The sequence below is a fragment of the Lissotriton helveticus genome, chromosome 3_1, assembly GCF_964261635.1.
Source record: "Lissotriton helveticus chromosome 3_1, aLisHel1.1, whole genome shotgun sequence".
NCBI lineage: Eukaryota > Metazoa > Chordata > Amphibia > Caudata > Salamandridae > Lissotriton > Lissotriton helveticus.
In genome coordinates this window covers 989,012,531-989,030,656 of record NC_136061.1, presented here as the reverse complement: position 1 = coordinate 989,030,656, position 18,126 = coordinate 989,012,531, and positions in this window count along the sequence as shown.

Below are 18,126 nucleotides of genomic sequence, written 5' to 3'. Positions count from 1 at the left end.
ATAGTGCTGATGCCCTTCTCAATGTTCACTATGTTGGTGTTGAGGTGTTTCATTTGCCGTTGTACAGACTGTGTTGCCTTCCCTTGCAGGCGCTGCACCTTGACCATGTTTAACCCCAGCCCTGCGAAGACACCATGTTCCTCACCCTGCAAAGGTGGACTGGTTTCCCTAGCCCTGCGGCGTTTGGCACCTGTGTGTGCTCTCTCTGAGGTGGACTGCGACCCAGCATTACTGCCATCCACTGACACAGTTGAGATTTCTCCCCCCCTGGTGTCTTCTAAGGACGACTCCATCTGAGTGTGGCAACAGCATGCCTCCTCGGTCTTGCCACTGCCAGTGGTGTTTCTGCTGGTGATGCTAGCAGTAGTAATGATGCTGGCAGTGGTGGTGAGGCTGGCAGTGGTGGTGATGCTGGCAGTGGTGGCGATGCTAGCAGTAGTGGTGACGCTGGCAGTGGTGGTGAGGCTGGCATTGGCAGTGATGCCGGTGGTGGTGGTGTGGTGTGCCCTACACTTGCACTGGCCTCCTCTGATCTTTCCTTCCGGGGTGCCCGTCCTGCCTTGTCTTGTACATACCTGCGCGATGTCTTGCCTGTGGACACAAATTGTACATTAGCTCAGTAGTCAGGCAGCCCTGCATAGCAATAATAAATTTTAATTTCTGGCCCACTATCTTGTTGTCCTCTGCTTGCTTATCACTGATGTGTGTCACATACCTTGGTGTTCAGTGTGATGACTGTCATGATACGTGTTTCACTGACTACATCTCCCATAATGCATTGCTGGTGTTTACTAAAACCTGTACTGGAGTGGGATTCACACAGCCTCATTGGGGAATGGGGATAGTGAATGGGGGGTGCAGATTGGTGTGCATGCTTCTTACCTTGTTTGGTGGCAGCTCTGGCTGAGCTGTCTGCATTCCTGATTCTACAGACACTTTCAGGCTCTATGGTAGACTCCACAAGCTGCTCAAGTGCAGTCAGGGCAGGTGCCCTGTTCCTTCCTCCTCCTGTCTGGCTGGCTTGTTTTTTAAACTCCGCCATCTTCTTTTTGGTGATGCGGCTGACATCATACCGCCTTTTTTTAAGTACTTCAATTTCCTGGGTGGTCACTCCTATGGCACTCACTTGTGCCTGAATTCCCAGCCAGATCTTCCTTTTTCAGATTCATCCACTTGCAAGGACTGCTTCCCAAAAAGCTTGGTATGTTGTTTCACCACCTCCTCAATCAGGACCTAAAGCTCCCTTTAGCTGAATTTCAGCTTTCTCTTCCTTTAACCTCCTTCTTTGTCTGTCTCCTTGTTAGCCATTGTGCAGGTTTTACAGGTAAAGTTCTCCCAGTGGCTCCTGTGTTCTCCTCTGCACTCCCAGCGTCTCCAGAAGGTTCTGATTCAGTGCACCTGCATGGGTGTGTCCACTTCCTGGTTGGGAGGTGGGGTGGATGCACAAGATTGGCTGATTCCTCAATTGCTGGTGTTTTTAATTACCGGTTCGGGATTTACCGATTCGGTATTTTCCGATTCGGTATTTTCCGAATCGGTAATACAAATTCGGTAATACCGATCGGTATTGACGAATCGGTCTTTTTTTCCCGAATGTTACAGATTCAGTAAAAAATACAGAATTTTTACCTACATCGGAGATTCCGAATTCTTAATACCGAATCGGTAAAATTTGGTATTAAGAATTCGGAATTTCACTTTTACCTACATATGGCCCTAAATACGGAGCGGGCGGCGGCTAGGGTCCTCACACTCGCTTTCCATTATTCAGAGTTTCCCTGACTGTCTATTTTTGGGAGGAGTGGGGGAGGGTGACTGGGTCCACATTGAATGCTTTGGAGCTAAAGGTTAAAAGGCTGGTCCTGTCCTTTCTAAAAATATTAAATGCTATATTTTAGGAAACATTTATACTTGCAATATAGGAGAGCAGGATGTGAGGCTCTGTAGGAGGGATTGGGGAGGGGGCCGCGGGGGGCTCGGGGTATAGGGTTTGGGGGGGACTGGTGGGGGGGAGGTGGTCGGGGGATGTGGGTCGGGAGGGACCTAGTTGTTGAGGATCACATATCGGTTATTATCTAGGGTATCACTAGAATAAAAAACAATGAATTTGCAAAACAAGCTTAGAATTGTTTTGTTAAATATTTATGGTTTGAATGATTCATTGAAGAGACAGAAAACCGGGCAGACACTACGACTGATGGGGCGGATATAGTATGTCTCCAAGAGACTCACATCGAAGGGGGTCAGAAATCTTTCCTGAATTCTTTAGGTTTTAAACTTATTGGGGAAATTTCGCAGGGTGTTCAGGTAAATGGGGTCGGGATTCTGGCACGAAAAACATTACCATTAGTAGTGAATCAGGTTAAGTCTGATACATTAGGGAGATGGGTTATGGTGAGGTGTTCTTTATCTTCCAATCTTGTATTTACGATGTGTTCGGTCTATGCTAGTAATTTAGACAATCCAGGGGTGATAAATCATGTGAATGAAGAATTAGTGCATTGGCCGCTCCCGGTAATCCTATGCGGTGACCTAAACCTAAATCTGCCTAGTACCTGGGACCTAGGTAATTCTTGAGCTATGAAGGTAGAAAGCCTACAGTCTTTCGGGCCCTGCTTAATCTAATAAACACTCAAGGCTTAAAAGATGTTTGGGCTTATTCACAGCCTGATCAGAACGGCTTTACTTTCTTCTCAGCTCCTCACTTGTCGCTAGCAAGATTGGACTCTTTTTTTGTTTCATCTGCTTTAATTCATGATTGTTCTATTGATGTCGCCCCCGACTCCTATCGGATCATAATCCTCTTATTCTAAATCTAGAGGGCTGGGTCAACCAGGGACTAAGTTTGAATTGGACATTTGAAAAGGCTCTGTTATATGATAGTAACTATCCGGGGATACGGGATTTTTTTAATATAAATACTGTGACTGCATCTGCAATGGTGGTTTGGGATACTCTTAAGGCAGGTAAAAGGGGGGAGACATTCCGCTTTTCAATTAGAAAGCATAAAAATGACAAAACACAAATTGATCTATTACAAAGGCAGGTGATAGAAGCAGAAAATAAATGAATACAGGCGGTTCAGGCAGGTCTAGGAATAGAAGAGGCACAGACAATGGTGGCGGTTACCAAATCAGAGGTGGGGACTGTTTTAGCAGGGAAAATAGCTACTAAATGGGCAGCATCGAGAGAAAAATGTTATGAGTGGAGCGAACTTATTGGTCATCAGCTCGCCATTTCTACTAGACAACAGACAACTGCAAACACCATCACCTCAATTAATGCAGACACTGAAGGGATAATCACCGATCCCCAAAAAATAGAGGAAGCTTTTAGGAAGTTTTAGGAGAAGCTATATCTAGAAGAGACAAGAGGATCACCCGAAGATATAGGCATTAAGATTAGAGAATATTTAGAGCGGATACGTACAGCTAAATGGAACGTTGATACACACGATATATTGGAAAACTCTCCAGTCAGGGAGGAGATCGCAGCTGCATTGACCAGCCTCCCGGATGGCAAAGTCTCTGGGATGGACAGTATACCAGTCAAATTTTATAAAATCTTGTCAGAGCAAACAAAAGATCTCTTTACGAATGTAGTAAGATCCATCTTTGAAGGGACCTCTCCACCGAATTCCTGGTCATTAGCTAAAATCCTGATATTTCCCAAGAAGGATAAATCCCCCCTGGAGATGGCATCATATGGACCCATAACATTAATTAATACTGACTCTAAAAAAAATTCTAAAGTTATTGCCATGAGAATATCTTTCAAATATCGAGCCATTAGTATCCAGGTGGCAGCATGGATTTATTCCAAAAAAAGGCACCACCGAACATGTTCGGCGGACCATCACTTTATTTGACGCCGCAGAGGTGACAAGAGACCCAATCTCATTAATTCTTTTAGATGCTGAAAAAGCTTTTGATCGGGTCTCCTGGCAATTTCTTTGGGCTATCATGCGGCTTTGGACCGAGGATGATTCAGGTCCTACAAGCATTGTACCGGAACCCAACAGCCAAAGTATTTATTAATGGTCAGCTGTCAGAACAAACTAATATAACAAGAGGAACGAGGCAGGGGCATCCCTGCTCGACTCTACTCTTTGCCCTCTATATCGACCCCCTGATAAGAAGAATTGAAGCCAATCCCTCAATTCTGCCAGTGAGTAGGTTTGGCATAGATACAAAGATCATGGCTTATGCCGATGACATAGCCATAATAACCCCGGAACCTGAGTCGGCTGTCAGGGCCCTGGAGCAAGAAGCTCAAGAATTCGGACTGATCTCTGGCTACGCCCTGAATAGAACGAAAACGCGGATTGTTGTCAACAAAAAAATAACCTGGGTAGATAATAGAATTACTAAGAAAGCAAAATATTTAGGAGTCAACATTGTTTCAGACTTAGATACTTTGGTTGCTGAAAATGTGACCCCTCTGGCCATTGACATGAAGAAAGCACTCAGGAAAATTGACAACTTGCTTTTAACTATTGTGGGAAGATGCAATGTTTTAAAAATGACCTACTTCCCCAAACTACTTTATTTTTTCCATACAATTCCACTTGTTTTTAACAGTCATATACTCTTAGGGGCCCATTAGGATGTCGGGCGGATCGCCACCGCCATGCGGGCGGTAGCGATCCGCCCGACATCCTTTGCCGCCCGGAAAATGTTTAATATGGTGGCGGTGTCTACTAGACACCACCAGCCATATTATGATGGGCTCTTGGAGATGCCTTTCCGTGGCGGCCATCCCGCCACAGAAAGGCATGCAGAGACTCCCTGCGGGGGCCCGTTGCGGGCCCCCTGGGACTCTGGTGGGGTGGGGGGTACACATGGGGGTACCTATGGTTACCCCTCCGCATTTCAAAGTGCAACATGGCAGGCACCGCGCAGTGCTTGCCATGTTGTGCTTTGAAATGCACAACGTGCATTTTTACCATTGCGGCAGGCGGCGTTTCAGCACCGCCCGCCGCAATGGTAAAAATACAGGATGCGCCCGCCAGTGTGGTGGGCGCATCCTTATGGCCAAGGCGGGACCGCTGCTCCGATGGCGGGCGGTCCCGTTTTGCACGGGGATGGCGGGCGGGCAAAGTCCACTCGCCATCCTAATGGACCCCTAAGTGTTTGAACAAATATTTTCTCAGTTCATTTGGACATATACACAGCAGAGAAGGGCCTTCAATTTTCTTTATTTATATAGGGAAAGGGGAGGATGGGCTCTTCCCAATCTAAAATGATATTATTGTGCTGCCTCTCTACAACACTGCTGTGAACTAATGTATGAGGATCGCACCCTAAGCCCGTCAGGCCTGCCCTCTCCCTATCTCTTACTTATAGGGAAAAATGTAAGGGGGTGTCTGTGGCACCATTTGGAATCCAGTTATTACAAGCGAGTTTGATTTAAGACGATGATTAGTGTTTATCAGGTCTTTTGTAATATTCACAAAGTATTTAGAATTGCCAAGCTGAATCATTATACCCCGATCAGCAACAATGATAACCTGCCATTAATATTTAAAACACATATCTTCAACAATGGCATCTGGCGGGCATTAGTAGATTAGGAGACTTGTACAGCGCTGGCCATATTCGGTCATTCGAAGAGCTGAAAACCTGTTATAATTTGAATAACAATCAGACATTCCAGTACAATGCTATTACGAGTTATCTAGTAAATAAAACTGGAGGGTCTGCTGGGTTTGCAGTGGAAGGTCTAATTTACTGAGGATAGGAGATATATATATATATATATATATATTTTAATAACTTTATTTAGCATTTCCATATATCATTGCACATTTACCATTCAGCATTAACAGTTACTGAATTACAAAGAAAAACATTACAGTCTAGGCAGGCAGGCAGTGCGTCACATACAATCACAGCAGGACAATTAAAGGAGCAAAGACCAGAGAGATTTACATATTTCACCTCCACCAACTACTCAGGTTGAATACCGCGACTATGTGTATTGAGGAGTGTACCCATGTCTCCAAACTCATCATCCCTGTCCTGCCTGGGGGACCTGGAAGCCTTTCAAAGTGTCGTGTTAAGGATGGGTGAATGAGATGTTAACGTGAACTACCCCACCCCTGTATGGACTATGCCTTGTTCCACCTGAGTGGCAGAGTCTAGGCGCTGACTGCTCAAGTAGTCCCGAAATGGAACCCATATGTCTTTTGGTCTAGACGATGGAGGGGTAGTGGCAGCGTACAACTCACTTTGCAAGGAGCATGTAGCTAGGCTATTCACCCATCCCTTCACCAATGGTGCACGATTCCCACCCCAGTGAATGGCAATCTCCCTTTTAGCAAGCAACAGGGCGATGGCGATAAACCTGTGAATTTTGGGAGGGAACTGTGCTACATATCCTACTAGGGCAATTTCAGGCAATGGTGCCATCAGGACCTGCACCATGCTACTTATAGTGTTATAAATTTGAACCCAGAATGCATGGATACTCGGTCAGGACCATGCCAGATGGGCGAAATCAGCGTTGGGGGCATTGCATTTGGGACAGTGATGGGACCTAGACGGGTCAATTCTGTGAATTCTAGCGGGGGTGATGTATATTCTGCGCAAAAATGTTAAATGTATTAATTTGTGGCGGCTATTGATAGAGACATTTCTGGTGACTGAGCAGCAGTACGACCATTGCTCATCAGGGATTTGGGTGCCAATGTCCTCCTCCCATGCAGAGCGAGGTCTATCGTCATTTACCGGCACAATCGCCACACATGCCTTGTAAAGTTTGGAAATCAAGTGTATACCTCGCTCGCTTTCTATTACCAAAGTCAGAGGAGTGAATGACGGAGGTTCAAGTGGAAAGTCAGGGGCCACAGTGCGCAACATAGAGCGCAATCTCATCAAAATAAAATTGTCCATGAACGTAGTGTCTGGGAATCTAGCCAAGTCTGCAGGGTCGAATATGTGGCCATCAGGAAATAAGTCTCCCAATTTAACGATGTTGAATTTCGCACAAGGGCATTGTACAAGAGATTCACCCGTAACAGGAAGCCATTTTTAATTCGGAAGTGGGAGTGCAGAGGAATAGAGAACAGGGGTGTGGGTGAGACGCCGCAATTTCTCCCATGCCCATCAGGTTGTGGATGCCGTCTGGATGTCTCAAGGGTCTCTAGGAAAGCCTGTAGGTAAGATCGATGCTAATGAATCCGGTAGGACCAGATCCGCCCCTGGGCGTAAATAAGGGATTCTGGCGTCGGGGTGGTACCATGTCTGAGTGAAGCTACATTGAGCCGCCAGATAGTACAACTGCAGATCTGGGACACCATATCCCCCTCTCTCACAGGGTAATGGCATGGTTTGCCAGCCTACCCTAGCACCTTTGTTGCCCCATACCAATCAAATTAAATGCAAAGAGTCAAGAAGAAGTGGTTAGGCATGGGAACTGGAATGTTATGAAATAAATACAAAAATTTGAGGAGGACGACCATTTTGATGAGGGCCACTCTGCCCGCCAGAGACAGCGGGAGACAAAGCCATTTGTCAACCTGTGTCTCCAGGGCCGAAATCGCTTGCCCATAGTTTAGTCTGATAATGTGTTCAGGGTCCAAGTGTATATGAATGCCCAAATATTTGACAGAGTCAGAGCATCACTACAATGGGAACTCTAAATCCCATTCAACTGTACATATCGTGAGAGGAAAAATCGCTGACTTACGCCAGTTGATACCCAGGTAGGAATATGTACAAAAATGCAAAATTTCTCTGAGGAGAGGGTCAAGATTAGTTTGTGGGTCTCGAACGTACAGAATTGTGTCATCCGCATATAGCGATACCAACAGCGGGCCCGTATTGAACTGAAGTCCCCTATGTAGGTGTTTTTCTTGAAAATGGCGCATTAATAGGTCCATAGCCAGAATAAATAACAATGGTGACAGCGGGCAACCCTGTCTTGTACCCCGAGAAAGTGTGAAAGGAGTAGACAATGTTCCATTTAATCGCAGCCTGGCCGTCGGCCGAGTATACAGTAGCGCCGTCGTGGCTACAAAACCAGCCTTCATCCCTATATGTTGCATAACGGATATTACGAAAGGCCATTCTAAAGAGTCAAACACTTTTTCGGTGTCTAGTAGGACCGCGGCGGCTGGTAACTCAGGATTTATTCTGTGAAGAGTGTTGAATAGAGTACGTAAATTAAAAGCGGTCGAGCGATGGGGGACGAAGCCAGACTGCACAGGCGAGATAATGGATTCCATCAATAGGGAAAGTCTAATAGAGAGAGCTTTAGCCAATATTTTGTAATCAAGATTTAAAAGAGAGAGCAGGCGATAAGAGCCGCCCAGAAGGGGGTCTTTCCCAGGCTTGGGAGAAGAATGATAACTCCCTCTCACAGCGTGGGGGGCAAGGACTGTTTCTCCAATTCTTCCGCATATACCTCCAGGAGTAGTGGAATCAATAAATCTTTGAAGGCTTTGTAGAAAGCTCCTGTGAAGCCATCAAAGCCAGGGGCTGAAGAAGAATTGAGAGCTGTAATGGCTTCATCTATGGCGTCTCGGAGATAGGCTCTGCAAGGAAGTACTGCATGTGCCTTCCCAAATACACAAGAGCTACCTCAGAGAGATATGCTTCCTGTCCTGTTCGATCGTTCCCCACTCTGGAAGTATATAATTTCCTAAAATGAGCCAAAAACTCCCCCAGGATGTCCAGTACATCAGTGGGAAGGTGATCAGAGTCCGTACGTAGTTGAGTTACGTACGCGTTTTGATAGGGAGGCCTAATCATCTGGGCCAAGACTCTACCCGGGCGTTCACCTTCCCCGTATCGCAAGGCATTTTGGTATTTCCCCATAAATAAAATTTCTTTTTTCGGCCATGTCTCTATAGTCAGCAAGTAATGATAGTCGCTGCTTATCAAGTTCGGGGATATGCATCTGGAGTAGTCTGGAGTCTAATGTTGTAAGTTCCTGTTCAAGTTTTGCCAGGGTTCTACGCAGATCCCGCAGCACCCCAGCATGTTTGGATATACACACTCCCCTTAAGTATCCCTTGAAGGCCTCCCATAGCATTGTTGCAGAGTCCACAGAGCCAGTATTGATTTCAAAATATTCTTCAATTGCCTCCCTAATGTCCTTATGGAATACTTCTTCCTCTAAAGCACGATTTGGAAACTGCCATTGCCTCTTGAAGCCCTCAGGGCGGGGGATTTTCAGCGATAATACCACCGGGGAGTGGTCAGAATATGTGCGCGGGAGCGTTCGAACGGAATGGCACCAATTGAAAATACCAGGGGAAGCCAGCCAGTAAACTATTTTTGTCCACGTGTTGTGAGGGCTTGTGTAGTGAGTATAGTCTGTGTGCTGAGGGCTAAGGGCGCGACCAATGTCTATTAAAGAGAAGTGGTCTTTTAGAGAGGCCAAGGCTTTGCGTGTGCGAGGTTTTGGATCTGGCGCGCTGGAGGTACTATCCAAAGTAGGATCAGGGGTAACATTAAAATCTCCCCCAAGTAAGAGGAGAGATGGGCTGATACGCAAGAGGAGGGAAAGCAGGGAGTAGTAAAAATCGGGGAAGTCAAAATTAGGGCCATAAATGCAAACTAGCGCAACGGTATGGCCCATCAGTGTGCCCATCAACGCCATGTATCTGCCCTCACCATCCCTGACTTCAGAATGAAAGCAGAAGGGGACCCTTTTGTGTATGAGGATGGCCGTGCCCCTGGCGTAGTTGCTGTAGTTGGCAAAGTATCTATGCATGCCCCAACTCAAAGCGAAGCCATTTTGATCAGATTTGGCCAGGTGGGTCTCCTGGAGGAAGGCAATGTCAATTCCGTGTCTAAGAAGATAATGGAGCACCTGACGTTTCTTACATGTGTCATTTAGGCCACGAATGTTCCAAGTTACAACGGCCAACTCTGAGGGGGTAGAGTTATGTCCTATCTTAGCCATGTAAATGTTGATATTACAAATCTGTCGTGCAACGATCGAGCCTGCCTAACGCACCTGACCATAGTAGACTGAGTAAATAGTACATTAACAATGAGCAAAAACCAAACCACACCCACCACCCCCACCCAGCCTCCCATCCCTTACTGAGAACAATGTTTAAAGTGGAACAGAATTACCAAAAACAACTCCTGAAAAAAACTTATCTACGGTGTTCACCAGGGGGGAGGCTATGCCTCGGTCGCCATAGAGCAATAAGCTAAACGCAGAGGAAAGTTAGTCCCATTGAATGAAACAACAGCTGACGTCAAGAAAAAAGGGAAAGAAACCCCACATAAGGAGTCAACCTTGTCCAGTGTCTGAAAAGAGCTCCATACTAGCGTTAGATCCGCTCAGTGGTGGTGAGAGACTGTGTTCATTGTTAGAGCAAGCATTATGAGCTTTGTACTTTTGTCAGAATTCCTGTGCTTCAGCAGGACTGTCGAATATGCGGGACTTGCCGTCGAAGTCAACTCTAAGCCGTGCTGGATACAGCATGCCATACCTCAGTCCGAGATTCCTCAGTGCAGCCTTCACCCCGTTAAATTTCCTTCTGGTCTCCTGCACCATAATTGTAAAATCTGGGAACAGGGATAGTTTGGAGCCCTGCCATGTAGTTTTGCAGCGCTCACGTGCCAGTCTAAGCACAGTGTCCCGGTCCCTAAAGTTCATAATTCGTGCTATGATAGGTCAAGGCGGGCAACCAGGATTTTGGCCGAGGTCCAAGAGAGCGATGTACACATTTCAACATGAACCCAGCCGTGAATACTTCTCTGCCAAAGAGATCAATGAGGACCGTCTCCACGAAGGTGTCCATGCGGCCGGTAGCAGTGGATTTCGGCACGCCAATAATGCGCACGTTATTGCGGCGGCTGCACGATTCCAAGTCCTCGTTTTTGATGGCGACTTCTTTTAGGATTCGTTCAACGCGGTCTAGCCTTTTAAGCGTCTGCGCGGTGCCATCTTCGAGATCCGAGGTGCAAGATTCTACAACAGCTAGGCGCCTATCGTGTGCTTGAATCTTGACCCCAATATCCGCCAATAATCCGCAATTTGTCCAAGGAGTCGAATCTCACATCCAGCGCCTTAAAGCCAGCACGCATTTCTTGCAGGAGAGAGCACATTTGGTTGGAGGAGTCCTCAGCAGTCGAAGTTTTCTGTCCCCCCTCCGCCATATCGCTGGATTGCCGCTGCGCTGTGTTCAATACTTTGTCAAATGTAAGTAGGCGCTGTTTCGGGTCTTTACGCCCATGCCGCAGGCTGGACAACACAACAGAACCAGGGGAGCCGGTGAATGAGAGTGGGACCGGCAGATGAAGTGGAACTGAAGAGCCAACCACTGGGCACAATTGCACCGGACTTGCGTTACTCCATGGAAGAGGGCAAGAGGCAGAATGACAGCAAGCCGGGCTGGAAACAGGCAAAGGGGCTCAGGCCGCAGGCTGGACAACACTACAGTACCAGGGGGGCCAGTAAGAAAGAGCAGGACCTACAGATAAAATAAAACTGAAGGGCCAGCCACTGGGTTCACTGGCACTGATCTCGCGCCACACCATGGACGGCTGCAGGAGGCAGAATGATGGCCAGCCGGGGCTGTAAGCAGACAAAGGGGCCCAGGCCGCAGGCCTCATGCCATGTAATCTCAGGACCAATGCAGGCAAATGAGGGCTATCAATGCCAGCTGGGCAAGGAGAGATGCGGTGGAGAAAACAAGTCCCAGTCAGGTGCGGGGATACTGATGGCAGAAAAACGCTGCCGGCGGTTCGGGGAGGTGACTGGAGCTGCCCCGGGGGTTAATTGGGGACCGAAAGGGCAAACAAGGCAAGAGGGATGAGCCAGGCACCAGCTAGATCATGTCAGGAGTGGCCTCACCGGCACCCACAGCAAGGAGCACACCGCAACCCGGTCAGGCAGGAGAGCCCGACTGCGGGCCATGTCGCCGCGAGCCGATGCCCCAGTAAGCATGCCGTGTCGGAGGCCGCCCCAGCAATCGTCCGCGGGAAGTCTACGGACCTCCCGCTAGTGTTGTACCAGGGTTGCGGGTGCACCTACGGTCAACGCCACAACTTGCTCCCCCCGCCCGCCCACCGCAGACGCTCACCCCATACCCCGCAACACACACCGCATCTGCCGCCTCACCGCCGGGTTGTTGCAGATCCAGTAGTAGCCACCATCTTAGGCTCGCCGGATCAGACGCTGCACTCCCCGAATCTTTCCCATGCAGGCATTGTTTCAAAAGCGCCTCAGAGCTTCCGATGGATCAGGGAGCTTAGCATGTCTCAGGGCAGCATGTTGCAGGTTTTTGGGCAGGGCTGGAAAGCAGGACAATGGAGATATGCCCAGGCGGCCGGAGGAGCTTCAGAGCCGCACGACCATCCCGGCCTGCGGCTTGGCCTCGTCCCCGAGGATGGGAGACATTTACTGCATATTGAATGATGATTTAAGTAAAATAGACGCTAAATGGCAGGTGAAATTAAATACTCCATCTAATGCCTTTTGCTCTGCCTTGGGCCTAGCACAAATATATCTGTTATCCCCTAAATTGCAAGCACAATTTTATAAGACAGGATATTTTATGTATATAATGCGATAGGTTCGCAAATGGGCAACCGGTCCTGGAACTACTTGTCCGCGTTGTACAGAATATAGCGCGGATTCCGTGCATATGTTCGCTATATGCCCTAAACTTGAGCCACTCTTGAAAGAGGTACAATTGTTTTTAAGTAGAATCCTCTCTTAAGATATTCAACTCACGCCAACTACTATCATGTTAGGGCTATATGACCGGCTTGATCCCAAGGAAGGGGGCGCACTGCTGTTTGTTGCAATGACCATTTTGCGGATATGCATTGCTATGCACTGGAAAGATCTGAATGCTCTGTCTTTTGGCCAATGGCAAGCTAGATTACTCGCTACTTATAGGTTGGAGAGAGCAATCTATGCCAAAAAGGGAAGAAGGGCAAGGAAAAAGGGCCTGTGGTTTGGGATCCTCTGACTAGATGGCTCGACACTTTGAACACTTAAGATGTATAATGAATTGTTTTGTATTTTTGACTCCCTCGGCCCGCAGCCCTCTCCCCCGCCCCCGTCTGTGCCTCCTCCCCCGCCTTTCATTACCTGTTGCTTACTCTCGCCCTCCTCCTATCTGTTTTTCTTTTTGGCGCTTCTATGTCTCTGCACTCCTCTCCTAGATAAGACAGCTACTTTCTTTTCCTTTTTTCGTTGTTACTGTATAGATAATGTTGAAATTTGCATTCACATCTAATGATTGTGCCTTAATGCTTGTAAATATAATATGCTCTTTATACTTTTTGGACCCGGGTGGGGGAGGGGGGGATGCTGTTAAAAGATGAATGAATTGACTTTGTAATGTGTTGGTAAAGCAAACATTTTTTTTTTAAAAAGAATATAAATCCAAACCAAAACCTCAGTTAAAAAAAAGAAGGTTGCAGGTCTAAAGATCAGACATGCCCAGAATTCGGAGGACTCAACTACTGAACGGGGAATGGGCTCTGACAGTGCGGCAGAAGTAACAATAGCTCGCCATAACCTGATGGAATTTCTGGTGACAGCAGACGTGAATGATTATATCACAGTGGAAACACCTGATACTAGATTAAGTGTCCTGCATAAGTTATATGAAATAACACTCGAGATGGAGGGGGACAAGCCGAGGAAAGTAAACGGTCTCTTTTGGGAGAACCTGACGTTTGGTTATGATATCCTTTTAGCTGAACAAGATTGGCCGCCAGCATTCGTCATGGATTGCCCTGGGGAGAAACAGTAATTTTAGCAGCCTTTTCCGACCTTGTTCCCAAATACCTAAAATACACATATGCACGGGAGTGGGCGGTAGCCAAAGCCCGGCATTATACCGAAACTATGTTGGATGGGATGAGGATTAAACCCACCACACATTTCATTAAAGAATACTCCGACTCCACAAAGGCAGTATCCAATAAAGCAAGAGCTAAAAAACAGGTCAGGGAGATCTTAGACCAACTTAAATATCAAGGGCTGATTGAAACTTGCACCTCTCAAATGAATAATCCTTTGTTTCCGGTCATGAAACCTGACAACTCAGATCGTCTAGTTTTGGATTACAGACATTTAAACACTTGCACAACGGCATTTACAGCACAAAATGCACAGAGTGCCGAATTAATTAATAACATTGTGCGGAAAAAATACAAAACAAAACTAGATATCTCAAATGGATTCTTCTGCCAAAATATAGCTGAAAGCAGGTATTTAACAGCATTCTCTGCGGTAGGCTCCCAGCTGCAATTTTTTAGACTCCCCCAGTGGTATAAGAACAGCCTGGAGTTGTTTTCGGCCAGAGTAACTGCATTGCTTCAAAATTTAGATGAAGAGGCATTGTCCTATGTAGATGATATTTATCTATCAGATGATGACCTGGAGGAACACTTGAAGAGAGTGAATATCATAATACTGGGATTTGCCTCTGAGGGCTACAAATTCAACTTTAAAAAGTCAACGATAGCCCACTTTAATGTCCTTTTTCTGGGTTACGAGCTTTCAAGTGAAGGGAAAAGCCTAGCAGCTAACTTTTTAGAAAAGTGTGCACTGGTCCAACCTCTGAAATCATTGAAAACTTATAATCAATCCTGGGATTCCCAAACTTTGGCAGAACATACATTTTGGATTACGCAGAAAGGGTTGAACCTTTCTACGATTTAATAAAACCTGACCTTTCAGTTAGACAATGGACACAGGAACACACCGATATCCTTTGTTCCCTACAAGCTGACATGATAGCTTCAAAACACTTAAAACATATGTGAATGACACAACCTGGTGATCCGTATAGTTGAAGGGCAATCAGGGTGCACCTACCTAACTTATAATGAAGGTGAAACAATACCAATAGCATACGAATCTCATTTTGTACACAAACGCTGAGAAGCGTTTCTCCTCAACTGAAAAAATTCTGACAGCGGTATAGACTGCCATAGTGAGAGAAAGAGCACTAGCTCAGGGGAAACGAATAATTGTCGTGACTCCTGTACCAGCCTTAGAGGCTGTAACAAAGGCAAGCATCCCTTACACTAAAGCATACATCCAAGATGGATACAATGGGCTAACTCTCTCACTGCAACAGACGTAGAATACAGGTACGACCCAAGTTTAAAAATGCTAGCATTCCTGCAATATGAACAAGAATATCCTACCCCGAATGAAATAATGCCTCTAGATCAGTATGAATATATAGTTTACACTCACAGATCTGCTCAGCCGGCCATTGGAAGTAAACAGCAATACAGCGCCACATGCGCGATGGTTAAGGGTCGCATGCAGGATGGAAAATTTCATCCGAGTTGTACAAAAACTAAGTCTCTAGGAGATAGCAAGGCACAGCTGGCAGAATTAAAAGCCCTGTTACTGGCACTGGTAAATACGGATCGAGAATTCCCCACACTAATTCTGTGTGATTCGTTTTACTGTGTACAGTCGTGCAATGAGTACTTGCAACACTGGGGACAAAATGGATTTAAAGATGCAAATGGTGGCACAATTAAGCACAAAACCCTATGGGAACAGGCAGTGGAGTTGAAAAATGAACTACCAAGGGCTCACGTGATACACACACTGAGTCATTAACGTGATGGCGTTCACGTTGAAGGCAATTCAATGGCTGACGAAGCCACAAAGGGGTATGTACGTAAGGCTTCCGTAGCAGCAATCACTTATTAAAAAATGAGAATAGACAGTGAGATTATGGTTGCAATTATTGCTACACGCAATAAATCAGCACTACCGAAAAAAAATCACTCAAATACTCCAATAAGTTAGATGCCAATAACATTCCATTTGCTCAGATTCCTGCAGTGAGGGATAGAGTAATACCAAACATGGATCACAGGTTAGGTGTAATTCTAGCAGCATACAAGGGTCTAGGTACTGCACAGGCAGGGGTTACAATGACTGTGTCATTATTGTAACAACACTACTGGTGGCCTGGTCTAACAAAGCAAACTAAAGATTATGTCTTGCAATGCGACATCTGCCAGCTGATGAAAGGCTCCACCATTACACGACCAGCGCAAACCCATTTATTAATATCAGGCAAACCTCTGGAGTGTGTTTATTTGGACCACTGCGGTCCCTTAAAAACAGATGGGGCCTACATATATATCATGGTTGCAGTGGATTTCTGCTCTAGATCCCTATGAGTGTGGCCCCAGCGTTTAGCTGACGCTTCAACAGTTATAAAAGATTTGCGAGTCTTTATAGGGACATGCACAATTGACACATGACATTCTGACCATGGCCCTGCGTTTAGCTCTAGGGCTTACAAGGAAGCCATGGGAGGTTTGGGTGTAGCATTGCAGTATTCCTCTCCGTACCATCCCGAGAGAAATTCGGAAGTGGAAAGGAAAACCGGGAATTAAAGCAATTTTTAACAGCTAGAGTATTAGGTTTGGTTGGTAGTGGGTAAAACATTTGATTTGAAGTGTAAAGAACATTGAACAACGTGCCAAGAAGTTCTCTAGGGAGTGTCACCCCTTATGAGGTCCTATTTGGGACGAGAATGTGGGTACCTGATAATGAATGTGAAGGCACAGTGGCGGATGAAAAACCTTTTGATATCCATAAACGTTTGGCTGTTTTACAGGATCTAAATGAATCCATGGCACTACAATGCAATGTCCAAGTAAGAGGACCGCCAGTGGGGAAGTCAAGACAGTCACTGCAAGACCTCTGTGGGTCCCTAAAGTTGGGGATTTGGTCAGAGAAAAAGTAGCAGACAAAAAGAAATTTGGGCCATCATATAGGAAACCTGTGCTTGTTCTAGCCATTGAAGGAACAAGAACTGTACTTCTGCAGCCTCTTGCCGGACAAAAAGAGAAAATATTTATATCCAGCGACCTGATCAAACCACACTATGTGCCCAATACTGAATAGTAGGCCTTGTGGGCTCCTGAGTAGCCCACGCCCTCCTCTCACTACTATACAAGAAATTCAAACAGAAAGACTCTTCACGTTTGAAGAGTCCCCTGCATGTAATAATGGACTATGCAATAGTGCCATGGAACTCGTTCCTCTTGAAACTTCAAACTCAAATTAAAAATGAAAATGAAAGACAAATTTCTATTTGACCAAACTCTGATGTCTATATCAACATGCCTCAACAAGAGCCATCTACAATTTCAAGAAAACCTGCGGAACTATCAAAAATAGATCAAACTGCATCCGGCTATTCCATCGACTTTAATACCTTTTCATTGGATCCAAGTGAACCTGAAACAATGCCAGCCCAAAAAACTCGTCAGCAGCAAATGATAGACTTCTTCGTCTTTCTTAAAAAGACGCACCTGCTATCACGTTGGCTAGAACTTTGGGTAATCACAGGGATACTTTTCTTTGTTTTCTTGATAGGCTTAGTAACTGTTTTTAGCATGCCTATTAATGGAACTTATCTTAGACAAAGCTCTGCAGCATCAAAAGTGAATCTGATTTTGAAACCTCACCTTTAATCACATCGTGAACAAAGAGACTTGTCATCAGTGAATATTACAGCAAATCCTATACGTGATGGTATAGTGTGGGACAAGGTTGATTACGATATATTTGGTCCGACCGAACTTTTAAAAATACCACATTTATTTAAAATATCAACGAGTGATATCATTACCTCCAGTACATTTTCTGATGATTGGAATTATGAGACTGTAACTAATATGTTTTCTGGTTTAGAAAATTCTGCTGCCTTTTCTAATAATGAAATATTGGAAGACAATTTTGAAACAATGTATTGCCATCATATGGTCATCATTTTCTGCATAAATCTGCTAATCCCAGAAATGTTTTCACATACCACCAATGGGAACATTGCCTAACACCACCGAAAAGCAGTTCAAAAACATTTGTACCAAAAAATCCATATTTTTCAGGGATTAACACGTCAGACCAAGCCTCATATAATTATAAGGCTGCACCAACACTAGCGCAGAAAAATATGTTTACAAACACCAAACAGATTTACTCTGTTTCTTTTATTACCCAGTTGTCTGAACAAGGTTTCGAGTTATGGAAGGACGCTATAGACTTTAAATTGTCTGGGGTACTAGAGACTGGCAGGTCCAGGGAACAGAAGCGCTATTTCAAGCATGCCTTATTCCTTAGCAAATCATGTTTTTGAATGAAACTGTGCAA